General features: G+C 41.4%; 1 pseudogene; it reads left to right on the top strand.

Moving 5' to 3' along the window:
• The first annotated feature begins 717 nt into the window (after positions 1–717).
• On the top strand, positions 718–11,173 carry LOC136515596 (NEDD8-activating enzyme E1 regulatory subunit AXR1-like; annotated as a pseudogene).
• Positions 11,174–14,890: the final 3,717 nt, after the last annotated feature.

Genomic DNA, 14,890 nt, shown 5'->3' with positions numbered 1-14,890 from the left:
CAGACCTAGGCCCCCTCCCAACTTGAATGAAAAAAAAAACGAAGCGGAAAGCAGCACGCTAGTGGAGTACTAGTGCACAATGATCGATCCGAATAATAAGCAAAAAGTAATCCATGATTCCTAGCCATTAGACCTACTTTATCCCTTGTTGCTCCTTAACTGGCAGCAATCAGGACATCAGAATTCAGAGCTCCATCATTAGATATGTTGTTATTCTGCCTGCAGGCTGCAGTGCATATCTGAACAACATCGATGTTGAGCAATTGGCTGCCTGCCTGCCTGAGTGAGTGTCTGGCACAACGCATCTTCCCCTACTTCTTTAACGAAGACGACTACTAACCCCAACCTTTCTAGTGACGTACGAGTACATCAGATAAACCTTGTTCTTGAACCTGAAGCATCTTTTTTTAGTTTTTTTAATCGTGATGAAGTCAGTCAGGTTCTGATTGGAACAGTTATGGTGCATGCAATTTCGCTCCAAATAAAATCTCCTAAATTAGATTAAAAAAAATCTCCTAAATTTCCACTTGATTACTCTGGGCCAGGGCCAGCTCTAGCCAAACTTGGCCTCTCAGATAGTACGCTCTACTGGGCCGATACATCCATCTGTTTCGGGCTATATTCTGGCCCGGTACCTTATTGAGCTGGCCCAGCTTCGTGGAGAAGCTATGCTACCTCGTTCCGCTCCGCCGCTTTATTCCTCGCCGGAGTGTAGCGGGGCGAAGCGATCTGAACTCCGAAAACCCCAGGCCACAGGGAGAGTAGAGACCGCAGCGGCCTCCCCTCCGCCCCGCCCCGCCCCGCCCCGTTCCGCAGCCATGGCCGCCGCCGGCGTGGTCGCCGAGCCCAAGACCAAGTACGATCGCCAGCTCAGGTAACCCTTCGACGTGCATCTGCGCTCTCCCTCCTAATCGTCTCCGCGTAGTCGATGGGTAGATTCCGAGCGCTTAGCGTCGGTCGATTCTAGGGTTTAGGGGTCCTGCAGCGATGTAATTCTGCTTATTTGATTCGGTTCGAGATCGATCTGGATGTGCCGCGGCGACTAGGGTTTAGGCTCCTTTGGTTTTTGGCTCTCGAGCGCTATGTTGTCAGTCCAACTGTGAAGGCTTGCATTAGAGCTGGGTTTGCTTGCTCCTACATTGGTGGGTACCGATTTATTTATTGTTAGGTTCATCTGTTATGCACAAGGAATTTGCTACAACTTTTTAGGTAGTGTATGGCATTCTGATGGCAAGATGCAATCTAATAGTGATTTACTTTACTGGTTCTGGATAAGCAACTGAATTAGCAGACCTGGGTAACGGGTGCGTCTATTGCCTAAGCTACAACTCCATATAAAGTTACTAATTATTTGTTGCCGCCTTTGTAATTATGCGAGACTGCACTTTGGTCAGTACAAATATCAGAACCTGACTATAATAAACCTTAAATGTCTATAAGTGTTGTCAATTAACTTATCTTTGCCTAAGGTTGGTGATTTCTGGTTGCCATCACAGCCAGTAGCTCTAGGTCTAGTCTGCCCCTGTTTTAATCTGCTTGGTTTGACCCTTAGACTGGTCTTGCGTTGTGGTCTTGCATGGCACATGGCAGTATGATCAGTGACTCAGCGTTACTTTGAAATTAAGCTATTTGCAGCCAGCAATTCAGCATTACCTACTGGTCTTATTCATTAGTTGTTGAGGCAACAGCAAAATAACCCTAGTTTTCTGTTGCAAATTCTTATGAGCTGGTAGTGGTGTATTGGAATTATTAATCCATGACACAAGCATTGTTTATTAAAACTAATGAAATCCATTCTGTCATTTAACCTGTAGTTTGTTAGGTACAAGCTTGTTATTTTTCCAGATTATTCTACTGCCTACTTGATCGGATTGCATGCCCAGATATTGAAAGACACCTGTTACGTGTTAACTGCAAAGCGCAGGATATGGGGTGATCAAGGTCAGGCTGCACTGGAGAAGGCTAGCATATGCTTGCTTAACTGTGGTCCTACTGGAACAGAAGCGTTGAAGAACCTCGTGCTTGGAGGAATAGGAAGTGTGACTGTTGTTGATGGCTCCAAAGTTGAAGCATCTGATCTGGGGAACAATTTTCTGTGTAATTTCTTCGCTTTGTGATTCCACCTGTTCTTCTGAATTCATCCGCACGAAGTTGATGGAACTCGTATTCTGGGACCTTAAATTTGCATGCAGTGGATGAAGGATGTTTGGGGCAACCAAGAGCTAAATCTATATGTTCTTTCCTACAAGAGCTTAATGACGCTGTTAAAGCCAAGTTTGTTGAGGAGTTTCCAGCTCATTTGATAGACACTAATCCATCGTTCTTTTCCCAGTTTACTGTTGTCATTGCTACTCAGGTGTGTTCTTCAGTCTACTTTTGAGATAAATTGCAAGAGCATGATTAGTCTGCTGGTGCTAGCTAGAACTTTTGGTTTTATGAACACTTATGTTTTACGTGAAACAAAAATGTTTAAGAGATGAAACCAGCAAGAGGAATATTAGTAGATTTCATAGCTCTCAATAACCATACATGTCATCTCTCAATTTATGTTCTAATAAAGTTTATACTTTGTGAAAGAAGTTTATATGAACGAATGATTCTTATTAACACTTTGAATGTCATGTCTCTCCTATGTACCAGATAGATTTTAAATTATTGTTATGCCAGAGCAGTGCATTTCGGTGCATTAGGCAAACATTATACTTTGTGTATTAGTTATAACCCAGTTTCCGTAGACATGGTGTTTTGACAGTAATATGGCATTGGACCAAGCCACTCACTGTTCTGTCAAATGCATACACAATAGATAATGCATAGCTGCCCCTCTTGGCATTTGTGACGGCAAAACCTTGCACTAAGGGCTCGTTGGATGAGACCCTGGAGCATTTTTACCGGGATAGGTCAAAGGTTGAAAGGGGGCAAAGCGATGGGCCCTGATGGTATCCCAATCAAGGTGTGGAGATGTCTCGGGGATATAGCTATAGTATGGCTAACCAAGATGTTCAACAATATCTTTTGATCGAACAAGATGCCTGAGGAGTGGAGAAGAAGCATATTGGTACCAATCTACAAGAACAAGGGAGATATCCAAAGTTGTACTAATTATCGGGGAATTAAGTTGACGAGCCACACTATGAAGTTATGGGAGAGAGTCATCGATCAACGCCTGCAAGGAACGATGCAGATATCAACAAACCAATTTGATTTCATGCCCGGAAGGTCAACCATAGAAGCAATCTTCTTAATAAGACAGGTTATGGAGCGGTTTAGAGAGTAGAAGAAGGACCTCCACTTGGTTTTCATTGACTTGGAGAAGGCTTATGACAAGATACGAAGAAATGTTACGTGGTGGTCTTTGGACAAACATAAAGTCCCATCAAAGTACGTGACCTTCATCAAGGACATGTACAACAATGTTGTGACTAGTGTTCGAACAAACGATGGTAACACAGATTACAACAACAACAACAACAACAAAGCCTTTAAGTCCCAAACAAGTTGGGGTAGGCTAGAGTTGAAACCCAACAGAAGCAATCAAGGTTCAGGCACGTGAATAACTGTCTTCCAAGTACTCCTATCTAAGGCTAAGTCTTTGGGTATATTCCATCCTTTCAAGTCTCCTTTTATTGCCTCTACCCAAGTCAACTTCGGTCTTCCTCTGCCTCTCTTCACGTTACTATCCTGACTTAGGATTCCACTACGCACCGGTGCATCTGGAGGTCTCCGTTGCACATGTCCAAACCATCTCAACCGGTGTTGGACAAGCTTTTCTTCAATTGGCGCTACCCCTAATCTCTCACGTATATCATCGTTCCGAACTCGATCCCTTCTTGTATGACCGCAAATCCAACGCAACATACGCATTTCCGCGACACTTAGCTGTTGAATATGTCGTCTTTTCGTAGGCCAACATTCTGCACCATACAACATAGCAGGTCTAATCGTCGTCCTATAAAACTTGCCTTTTAGCTTCTGTGGTACCCTTTTGTCACATAGGACACCAGACGCTTGCCGCCACTTCATCCACCCTGCTTTGATTCTATGGCTAACATCTTCATCAATATCCCCGTCCCTCTGTAGCATTGATCCTAAATATCGAAAGGTATCCTTCCTAGGCACTACTTGACCTTCCAAACTAACATCTTCCTCCTCCCGAGTAGTAGTGCCGAAGTCACATCTCATATACTCAGTTTTAGTTCTACTGAGTCTAAAACCTTTGGACTCCAAAGTCTCCCGCCATAACTCCAGTTTCTGATTCACTCCTGTCCGGCTTTCATCAACTAGCACTACATCGTCCGCGAAAAGCATACACCAAGGGATGTCCCCTTGTATGTCCCTTGTGACCTCATCCATCACTAAAGCAAACAAATAAGGGCTCAAAGCTGACCCTTGATGTAGTCCTATCATAATCGGGAAGTCATCCGTGTCTCCATCATTTGTTCGAACTTTAGTCACAACATTGTTGTACATGTCCTTAATGAGCCCGACGTACTTCGTTGGGACTTTATCAAGTGTCAGCCTTAAGCCCGTATCTCTTTGTCTTGGTAATGGATGAGGTTACCAGGAACATACAAGGGGATATCCCTTGGTGTATGTTGTTCGCTGATGATGTAGTGTTAGTGGACGAAAGCCAGGCGGGAGTAAATAGGAAACTAGAGTTATGGCGGCAGACCCTTGAGTCTAAAGGTTTTAGATTGAGCAGAACTAAAACCTGAATACATGAGATGCGACTTTGGCGGAGTTGTACAGGAGGAGGGAGATGTGAGTTTGGAAGGTCAAGTAGTGCCTAAAAAGGATACCTTTCGGTATCCTGGGATCGATGAGATCGATGCTACTAGAGGGATGGAGATATTGATGAGGACGTTAGCCATAGAATCAAAGCAGGGTAGATCAGTGGCGACAAGCTTCTGGCATTCTCTGTGACAAGAGGGTACCACAAAAGCTAAAAGGCAAGTTCTATAGACTGGCGATTAGACCGGCTATGTTGTATGGAGCAAAATGTTGGTCCTACAAAGATTCGATATATTCAACAACTGAGTGTTGCAGAAATGCGTATGTTGCGATGGATTTACGGTCACACAAGAATGGACCGAGTTCAGAACGATGATATACGTGATCGCCTAGAGGTAGCACCAATTGAAGAAAAGCTTGTACAACATCGGTTGAGGTGGTTTGACCATGTCCAAATGAGACCTCCAGAGGCACCAGTGCATTGTGGAGTCCTAAGCCAAGCTAATAATATGAGGAGAGGTAGAGGAAGACCGAAATTGACATGCTAATAATATGAGGAGAGGTAGAGGAAGACCAAAATTGACATGGGAGAGGCAATAAAAAGAGATTTGAAAGCTTGGGATATACCTAGAGATCTATGTTTGAATATAATACTTGGAAAGCAGCTATTGAAGTGCCTGAACCGTGACTTGGGGCTCTTGGTGGGTTTCAACTCTAGCATACCCCAACTTGCTTGGGACTGAAAGGTTATGTTGTTGTTGTTGTTGTAGGTCTTAGCCTGTGCTCCGTTTGGATGACCCTGATATGCTTCCTGAACCAGGCGAGTGCATGGTCAGCCAGGCAACCAAAATTGAGCTCCTGGATCAATGTTGCCTGGGCTAATGATAGTGATTAGTTGCTAATGTCAGGAAAGTAATAACATATAATGATGGAACACAACTTAATCAATATTATTTATTTGAAAAACTAATTAAATATGTTGGGCTTTATTACTATACACATACAAATTAAGTATACGCCTTGTTCGCTTGAACTTATCAGCCTGGCTTATCAGCCATGGTACAGTGTTTTTCTCTCACAACAAATCAGCTTCAGCCGGCTTATTAGACGCAGAAATCAGCTTCTATTAGTTATTTTCTATTATAGAATAATTTTTAGTTAACCTTGAAAAATAACATTAATCTAAATCATCTAGTTTTTTAATCACACACTATATATATATAAAAGCGCATTGATGTTATGCATACTCTCTCATTAGCATTCTTAGGCACAGGCCTCCAACCAAACAACCTTTTTCAGACTTGCCTGGTAACTTCCCCAGGCGTCCAACCAAACAGGCTCTAAATTAGCACTTGATATGTCCCATCAATGATTGGCTAGCTGTTAAATTTTGTAGTTGATTCATCGGCCAGAAGCATATTTTGATAATACTAGTTTCTATAGTTTGCCTTCTTTTTTAACATAATAATATGGTTTTGGTCTGTAGCGCTACAGTTTGATTATTCCTTCAGGTTTTATTGATACTGGTGCTAGTAGAGTTCCTTAATCTTTTTTTTTTGTAGTATTGCTGGCAAAACATTTGTATACAGTATAACTCAAAATATTTTTTAATGCGCTGTTTTATCTTCTACGTTGCAGCTTCCAGAGAGTTCTTTACTGAAGCTAGATGATATCTGCAGGAAAGCAGACATCGTTTTGGTTGCTGCACGTTCATATGGTCTAACCGGTTTGGTCAGGGTTAGCGTCAAGGTACTTTGATATGTTTATGTCCAAAAACTAATCTCTTCAGTGTGAACACATAATTAATTATCATGACATCGCAGTTGCAGATAGCAATACATTCATAGTTGCATACGAGTACAAGGCCATGCTATCTGGGTCATGTTGTATGTGGGGTTTTCCCTTTTTGGGAGTTACCGCCTTTGGGGGAAGTCATAACAAAAGCATTTTGGAAAGATTCACATTCACATATTTATTTATTGTTGTCCAGGAGCACTGTGTCATAGAATCAAAACCAGACCACTTCTTGGATGATTTGCGACTTCACAATCCATGGACTGAACTAAAGCAGTAAGAACATATTCATACCTTCATTTTGCACATAACAGTGTGTAATAGTTTTGTCATTAACACAAGTTCACTGTTATTGTTGACACATGTTTTGCAGATTTGCAAAATCAATTGACATAAATGATAAAGATCCTGTTGTCCACAAACATACTCCATACATTGTTATTCTTGTGAGACTTGCAGAAAAATGGGCAGATGCACATGATGGTAACATGCCTGCAACTAGGCAAGAGAAAAAGGAATTTAAGGTACACTCTTTTAGTACTGTTGAGTGAGTCATCAAGTAAACGAACTGTTAATGTGGTTTTAGGACTGTCAAGGCACTAACTAAATTGTTACTTTTACCAGGACCTAATTCGAGCCCATATGCTTAATGTAGATGAGGAAAATTACAAAGAAGCTGTGGACTCTTCATATAAAGTCTCAGTCACTCCAGGAATCAGTAAGTTGACCAAAAGGGCTTTATCCTAAATTTATGATTTGGCATGTTCACATATTGTCTGCATTTGAGTCAGTAGTTGTTTCACATGGCCTTTTTCTGAATCTTACTATCTTAATACGGAAAATGTTGTCGAGCCTAGCACTTTCAATAGATAGCTTATCCACCTCTATTTTCTATCAAATGCTCAGCTGGACATTTTAGATCTACAATTTTACATAGATCAGATTTCAAGCATTCCATCCAGACTTCATTATTGTTGGATGTTTGATGTCATATGTGAGTGGTCTTATTGCCTGATGGAAGGTATCACATTTTGTTTGATTGCTGCAATGAACATCAGTTGCAATATCTCTACCAGTTCGTACCTTGATGTGTGTATACCCTTTCCGAATTTTCTAGGTACTTGATCACGAATTACAATGCTGATCCGGGGCTGTGCACTTGTATAATGTTCTAACACTAACATGTAACATGCCACTCATTTTTGCTGCAAACATATAACAAGATATTCACAATTACATCTCTCTTTTGTGAACTGTATAATGTATAATGATGATCCCATTTGAGATTTGGTGCTTTCTTATCTGTTTAGATTTAGGTGTAGATGTTGGGATTGGGAGGGTGTGGATCCATTACTATAGAACAAGTTGATGCTTGCACAATAGTAGATAGCTTAAAGAAAATAGTGGCTATGGGTTATCTGCAATGACTTCATTTTAATTAAAATTTGTTGAAGCTATTTCTGATTACATTATTTGGACAATAGTAGCATACAGTTTTTTTAATCATGCTCTGGATTTAACCTAATTGGCCTTGCCAATCCTGTTGTATGGTATTATGTTCTTATTGCTTATGATGCATAAGTTCAAGCATAGAGTGACTCGTACAAAATAGTGCATACAACATAAAACATGCAGTTTCTGACTCATGATTAATATCTGCCAGGTAATGAAATCCATCAGATAATTGATGATGACTCTGCGGAAGTCAATTCATCATCGTCAGATTTCTGGATTTTAGTGGCTGCTTTAAAGGTACCTATCATCTTGTGAGTCAAATGTATTTACTACTTAATGTCGACTTGTGTTATATGCTATGATGGGGGCCATTCAGTAAAAGCTAGCATACCATGGTTAAAAGTTTCTTGACCTCCTTTGCTGTTGTTAAAAGCAGATCAGGAAGTTTCTTTTCTTGGTATCTTAATTGCATCTTACTGCTATAGTTCATGCCAAAATCTCAGGCCATAAATGTTGTTAAGCTGTCTAAAATATGTGCAACGCAGCCACTTGGACAATGAGAATGCGAAAGCTGCATTTATGCTAATATATCAGGCTGCTAATATAACCGAGATGCCTTATACAGTATGCAGTTGGACTTCATTGGCCCAGTTCTAGATGTGCTTTGGGCTCAAACTAAAATTTGGATTTAGTCAGATTGAAATGTCAAATTCACTTCTTCTAGAGCTAGAACCCTGTTATAAAACATGAATCCAGTGTCAGGCACTTCTGATTTTGAAGGCTTCTAAGCTGAACCTATTAGTTTCATTTGTTGAAGAAGTCCAACTTAGAAAAATAGAAACCCTGGAAATGTTTATACATGGAAGCTGCTTGCATATTGTACATAGACAGTCCACATATAAGCATTTTTTTTACCATGGTGTCTATGTCTCAAAAATATGCGTTGCTTTCTCCTGTCTATTGATAGGAGTTTATTGCAAAGGAGGGCAATGGTGAGCTACCTCTGGAGGGAACAATACCTGATATGACTTCTCTTACTGAGTAAGTGTCCTACAGTTGACATCTCTAGTTTTAAATTCTGCTACCATTTCGTGTGAACTTTGTAATGTTTCTCTTGTGTCATCTTACAGGTATTATGTAAGCCTACAAAAGATTTACCAAGCTAAGGCAGAATTTGACTGTCTTGCCCTGGAGCATCATGTAAAGGAAATCTTGAAACGGATTGGTAGAGATCCGGATTCTATTTCAAGAGCATATATCAAAACATTTTGTAAAAATTCTAGGAAACTAAGGGTAAGCTGCTTTCTTTAGATAACATGTTTTGACAACCTGACATCTTATTGCCTGATGCAGGTCATTGTAACAATTAATATGTTGTAGTGATGAGTGATGACTTCAATGTCTGGTTATCCATGCCAGAATTATAATAAATTGGATAAAGGCGATTTTATTGGCATGATGAGATTCGCTGCTTGCTCTCTCAGAAGAATAGAATAATGATTAGTGCAGGCACAACATTAGTTTTAAATTTACGGACACACTCTATTTAGTGTTGCACCTATCAGTGGTTTCTGGTTTAATTTCAAATTTGTATATTCATAATCGATTATAAGTGTAAATAAGTACCCCAAAATGCCATTTTTACCAGTTTGTCATCTTTGCTGAATAATTTCCAATGTTTAGATTTGTAGATATCGTAGTTTTGAGGAGGAATTTAGCTCTCCAATTGTCTCTGAGATTCAGAGGTATTTCACTGATGAAGACTACAGGTCAGCATCCATTACTCTGTTTTTGCTTTTCCACCTCTATTTATTTTGGTGTTCGTTTAGTTGATGTAAAAGAAAGTGCTATACAGATTTCTTATTATTAATTCCGTTACCGTTTCTACAATGATTATTATATAGTAACATGCCACCTTAACTACTAGGCAATTCTAGGATGTTGCAGTGTTAGCATTTTTTTTTCAGATTTATATAGAGTTCTTAAAACCTACTTACAATCGGAATGTGAATGCTTTCAATATCAAGCATTTAGCTTGGACGTCATATGTCATCTCATAAATACTTCTGATATTCTGTATGATTTACTTTTTTGTTGGAATAGCTGGCCCGTTGTTTTAGATTTTTTAAATGTCTTCTCCAATGACTATCAATTGTGTCATTGCAGTTACGCAATGAACTTCTACATTCTGCTACGGTCTGTTGATCGATTGGCTGCCAATTATAGCAGATTACCTGGAATCTTCGACAGGTACTTAAGAGAAATGTTCATTTGCTATTGGTGAACATTATTATCCCACATGTAGAGAAATACAACAACAACAAAGCCTTTAAGAGAAATGATCTGCTTTTTTTTTTTATAATACTGATTATACACTGGATTCGGTAGTGAGATTGATGAGGATATCCCTAGGCTGAAGACAGTTGCGGTTTCAGTGCTAAGTGAGATGGGTTTGAACGGAGCATTCTTATCCGAAGACCTGATAACCGAAATGTGCCGGTTTCGGGGGTGCGGAGATCCATCCAGTGGCTGCTTTTGTCGGTGGAGTTGCTTCCCAAGAAGTAATTAAGGTATGTGGGCCCCTTATACAGCATTCCCTGCAATCCTGAATAGATACATAATTCCAGGGTTTCACACAATATTGGAGAAAATGGGAGAAAATGTGATTTGAATTCATAGGATGGTATATGCTTGGACACTAGTGGGAATGTGCATGCATTTGGAATGGAAAAAGTTTCTATTACTTATGGGTGTTTGTTTTCCCTCTTGTCTTTCAGCTGGTCACCAAGCAGTTTGTGCCGTTGCGGGGAACATTCATATTTAATGGAATCGACCTCAAATCTCAAGTTTTGATGCTATAACATGGATGCGGAGCGTTGTCTTAGTGACTGAATTTGAGTTGACCCAGATTTTGTGCCAGGGCACCACGCTGCAATGGAATCTGTTTGCCCAATGTGTAGCGAAATATATATTGTTGCATAATATTTAGATGTGTGCCATTGTCGCCAAGTAGCTTTTCACCCCTTTTGTGGCACGGAAAATGAGCCGGAGAAACGTGGTTCATTGAGAATGCCCAGTCTGCCGTAATTTATCAATATTTGCGTCGTATGATTTATGTAACTGCCTAGCGAATTCCTAGCTCACGCGGCTGTTATCCGTAGACCAAAAGAACAGTCACCATCCAAATCGAACTGGTGCTGTTAGGCTGTGCAGTACGCCTGTATTAGCAGTAGACGAAGTAATATATCGGTGTTGCAAGTGGGGCCGATGTGAGTGGACAAGTATGCGCCAGCAACGATGGATGGGCTGGAAGCCTGGAACTTGGCTAACTGACATGCATGTGCGCAAGCTGACGAACGCAACGACTACTGAGCGAGATCAGCTTGTCGGCTGAGCTATCGACGCTTTCATCATTCATGGAGAACACGTAGGCACCGACATCACTGTGCATATGATCTCAGGTGTCCATAAGCAGACCAAATCTCCCCCGTCCTGCCGGCCTGCCTAAATGGCAAATGGCCGGGAGGTGTTCCTTTGACGACGCGGTTGCCGTCAGACGAAGGCAAATGACGTGTGATAGCGAAATGTGGTTGCTACAGGTACACTGCTAGGTTAGTTATAAAAAAATAATACAGCTACACTGCTAGGTGCTAGTACAGACTAGTAGCGCACATAGCACACTTTTATCTTCCAGGTTGTGTTCACGTTTGCTTAAGAAGTAAGGCCTTGTTCAGTTCCTTCTCCTAAGGTTTACTTCCTATTTCATCCAATGTTTAAATATATACATAAAATATTAAATATAAATTAAAAATAACTAATTGTACAGTTTGCGACTAATTTATGAGACGAATCTTTTAAGCCTAATTAGTATATGATTTGACAATGTGGTGCTACAGTAACGCATGTGCTAATGATGGATTAATTAGGCTTAATAAATTCGTCTCGTGGATTACTGACGGATTTTGTAATTTGTTTTTTATTAGTATTCGAACACCCCACTTAACACCCAATGTGACACCCTAAAACTTTACACCTTGAATTTAAAGGCCTAAAAAACACATCGGTCTTGAGCAGTCATGTTGGAACGTATTCAAGAGTATGTACTGTATTTTTTTATAGCAATGACGCGTTTCCTGTTTTTAGTTTACTTCACGCTACTGGCGCCAGTGGTCGTTGATCGGCAACGTAGCAGGAACTAGCTGTCGTCGTCGCTCGTCGGCAATCCAGGCTCATGATCTTGCAACAGCCGACGTAGGTCCATTCACAACGTGGCAACGATACTCTGCAGTAGTTCATTCGGATAGAGTAATTCCTGTCCTATAAAAAATATAAGTCCATATCCATTTACATTTGCCAATATTCACATACTTTTCAAACTTTGACAATTTCTAGTATATTATCTATTTAAAAGTTTAGACACCGTCAATCAAAGTTCGAGAACTAGACTTGGAACGATGAATGTATTCACATTCATATTTGTACTGAGAGTACTTTCTCCGTTCCAAGAAGAACATAATTGTAGGTTTGAGACAAGCTAAACCTTCTGAGGTTTGATCAAGTTTATAGAAATTAATATTTTTTATGTTTTAGATTAATTCTATTATAAAAAATATTTTGTATATAATCCTATGATACTTATTTGACATTATAAATTTTAGTATTTTTTAATACTTTGATCAAATTTCTTTAACCTCTCGTGAAGTGAAAATTTCATTATTTTTGGATGGAGCGCGCGCGGGGTGTGTGTGTAGGGGGGGGGGGGGGGGGTGTTACTTCAGAGAGAAGGAACATCCATCTATCTTGCACATTGTGGCAACCAGACGGTTTACACGGTGTTCGTAGTTTTGCACTCCCAGAAACAATCAGGATACACACCGGAAGTAAGTAATAGGGTGTTCGGTTTGAGTAACCAAACCATTGTAGATGAGATTGTGAGTTCGCTCATCAAATCTGGCAGAATGACTTTATTTTTCATACGAGTAGTAATTATTAGCTTGTGATAAATGAGATGGTGATGGATCAATTCATCCCATTTTACAAACCAAACAAAAAAGGTAAAAAGTGAGGAGATGATGGACAAGTTCATTCATCAAACCAAACGGCCACCGTACTGCCATGTGGGCCCGAAGTAGCGAGGGACTCTTTACTGTTTGACCATGTCCAGGACACGGCCTATTGCGAAGCATATATACGCAGTGGCGGACCCAAAGGGTAGTCCAGGAAGGCCCAGGACTACCCTGGAATCTGGCCCAAAAACTTTTTAGTAGTCAGCATTTTCGATCTTTTAGCCCATAAAAAAATCTGGCCCAAGAAAGAACTGAAAGAAGCCACATCCTCTCTGAAAGGTCCTTGTTTGGTTTTGGTAATTGAGTGACAACTTAGGTGGACTAATTGTGTTTATATGAGATACACATGTGATTAATCCACAAGTACATGTGTGTGAGCAACATATGCCATGAAGGTGAAAATGGCTTGGAGATGTTGCAAAGCTCACACATGTGATGATGAAGGAGCTTAAATGCACATGAGACATGACATTGAGTCATGTGATCAAGGTGGAGAAGATCAAGACAAGACTTGGCTTGATGGACCGGTTGCAAGCGTGAAGGGCAAGTCAAAGGCTTTGGAGTGATGGACCACGTGGCGGTGAAGCTTGAGCAAGACTTAGCGCCGATGGACGATGGCAACGGTGAAGAGTAAGTAAAGTCAAGATCGATGAACCAATATGATCATGTGATGATATGAAGTGGATCATATCATTGTTGATCATGTTGGTGCATGTGTTGCATCAACATTGAAGGAGATGGAATGGAATGCACAAGGCAAAGGTATAACCTAGGGCATTTCATTTCACCGGTCATAGGTGTGTAGAGAAGTTTATGACCGGGTTTAGAATAGATGGCCGTACTATCAAGAGGGGCAAATTTGTTTGCATATCGGTCATCTAGTGCCACTCGAGTGATCTAACTTTTGCATTGTCGCTAGGATCGAGTGGCGTGGCAAGTTGAGTGGCTAACATCCTTTGGGAAACGATTGTGAAAATGCTAACACACTTACACATGGTGGTGTACACTTCGTGGTGTTGGCATATTTACAAAGGAGGTGGTGTCGGCACTTTTGGGAAAATGGAATGCCGATTTTCTATTGCACCGGATGCAAATTCTTGGTGGTTAGCTCATTGGAGCAAGGGTGAAGAAGTTAGAAGTGAAAACGCGTTGGTTGCAAAGACGCTGGCGTCGGTCAACTGACCGGATGCTGGGTCTGAAAGCACCGGACGCTGGCAGGCTGCATCTGGTCAGGCTGACGTACGGTGACGCAGATGCTGGAGTGTGACCGAACGCTGGCTGCGTCCGATCAAGTGTGACCGAACGCGTCCAGTCGAGGTCGGTACCTTACTAGAAACGACCGGACGCTGGGGGTTCAGCGTCCGGTCAGTTGAAAGCTACTACGTCCGGTCAAGTCAAGTGACCGTTGGAATCGGGACACGTGGCCATCTGTGAGCGACCGGACGCTGAGGTCCAGCGTCCGATCAACACGACCGGAGCGTCCGGTTGGCCTGACCGTTGCCTAGTGAAGGGGTAACGGCTAGTTTAGCCCTTGGGGCTATAAATAGAAGTGGCCTTCAGCCATGGCTGGTGCTGAGCACCTCAAGGGACTTAGTGTCCATACTTGTGAGTGCTTGGGAGCCCTCCATCACACATATACTTGATAGTGATCATTCGATTATGTGAGTGAGCGATTCTAGTGCGATTGCATCGTGAGGTTGCATCGAGTGGCACTAGGTGATCGAGTTGCAAGCCGGTGGTGCTTGTTACTCTTAGAGGTTGCCACCTCCTAGACGGCTTGGTGGTGGTCTCCGTCGAAGCGCGCAAGAAACTTGTGCGGTGCTCCGAAGAAGTGCTTGTGAGGG

The sequence above is a fragment of the Miscanthus floridulus genome, chromosome 2, assembly GCF_019320115.1.
Source record: "Miscanthus floridulus cultivar M001 chromosome 2, ASM1932011v1, whole genome shotgun sequence".
Lineage (NCBI taxonomy): Eukaryota > Viridiplantae > Streptophyta > Magnoliopsida > Poales > Poaceae > Miscanthus > Miscanthus floridulus.
This window is presented reverse-complemented; position numbering and strand designations above follow the sequence as displayed.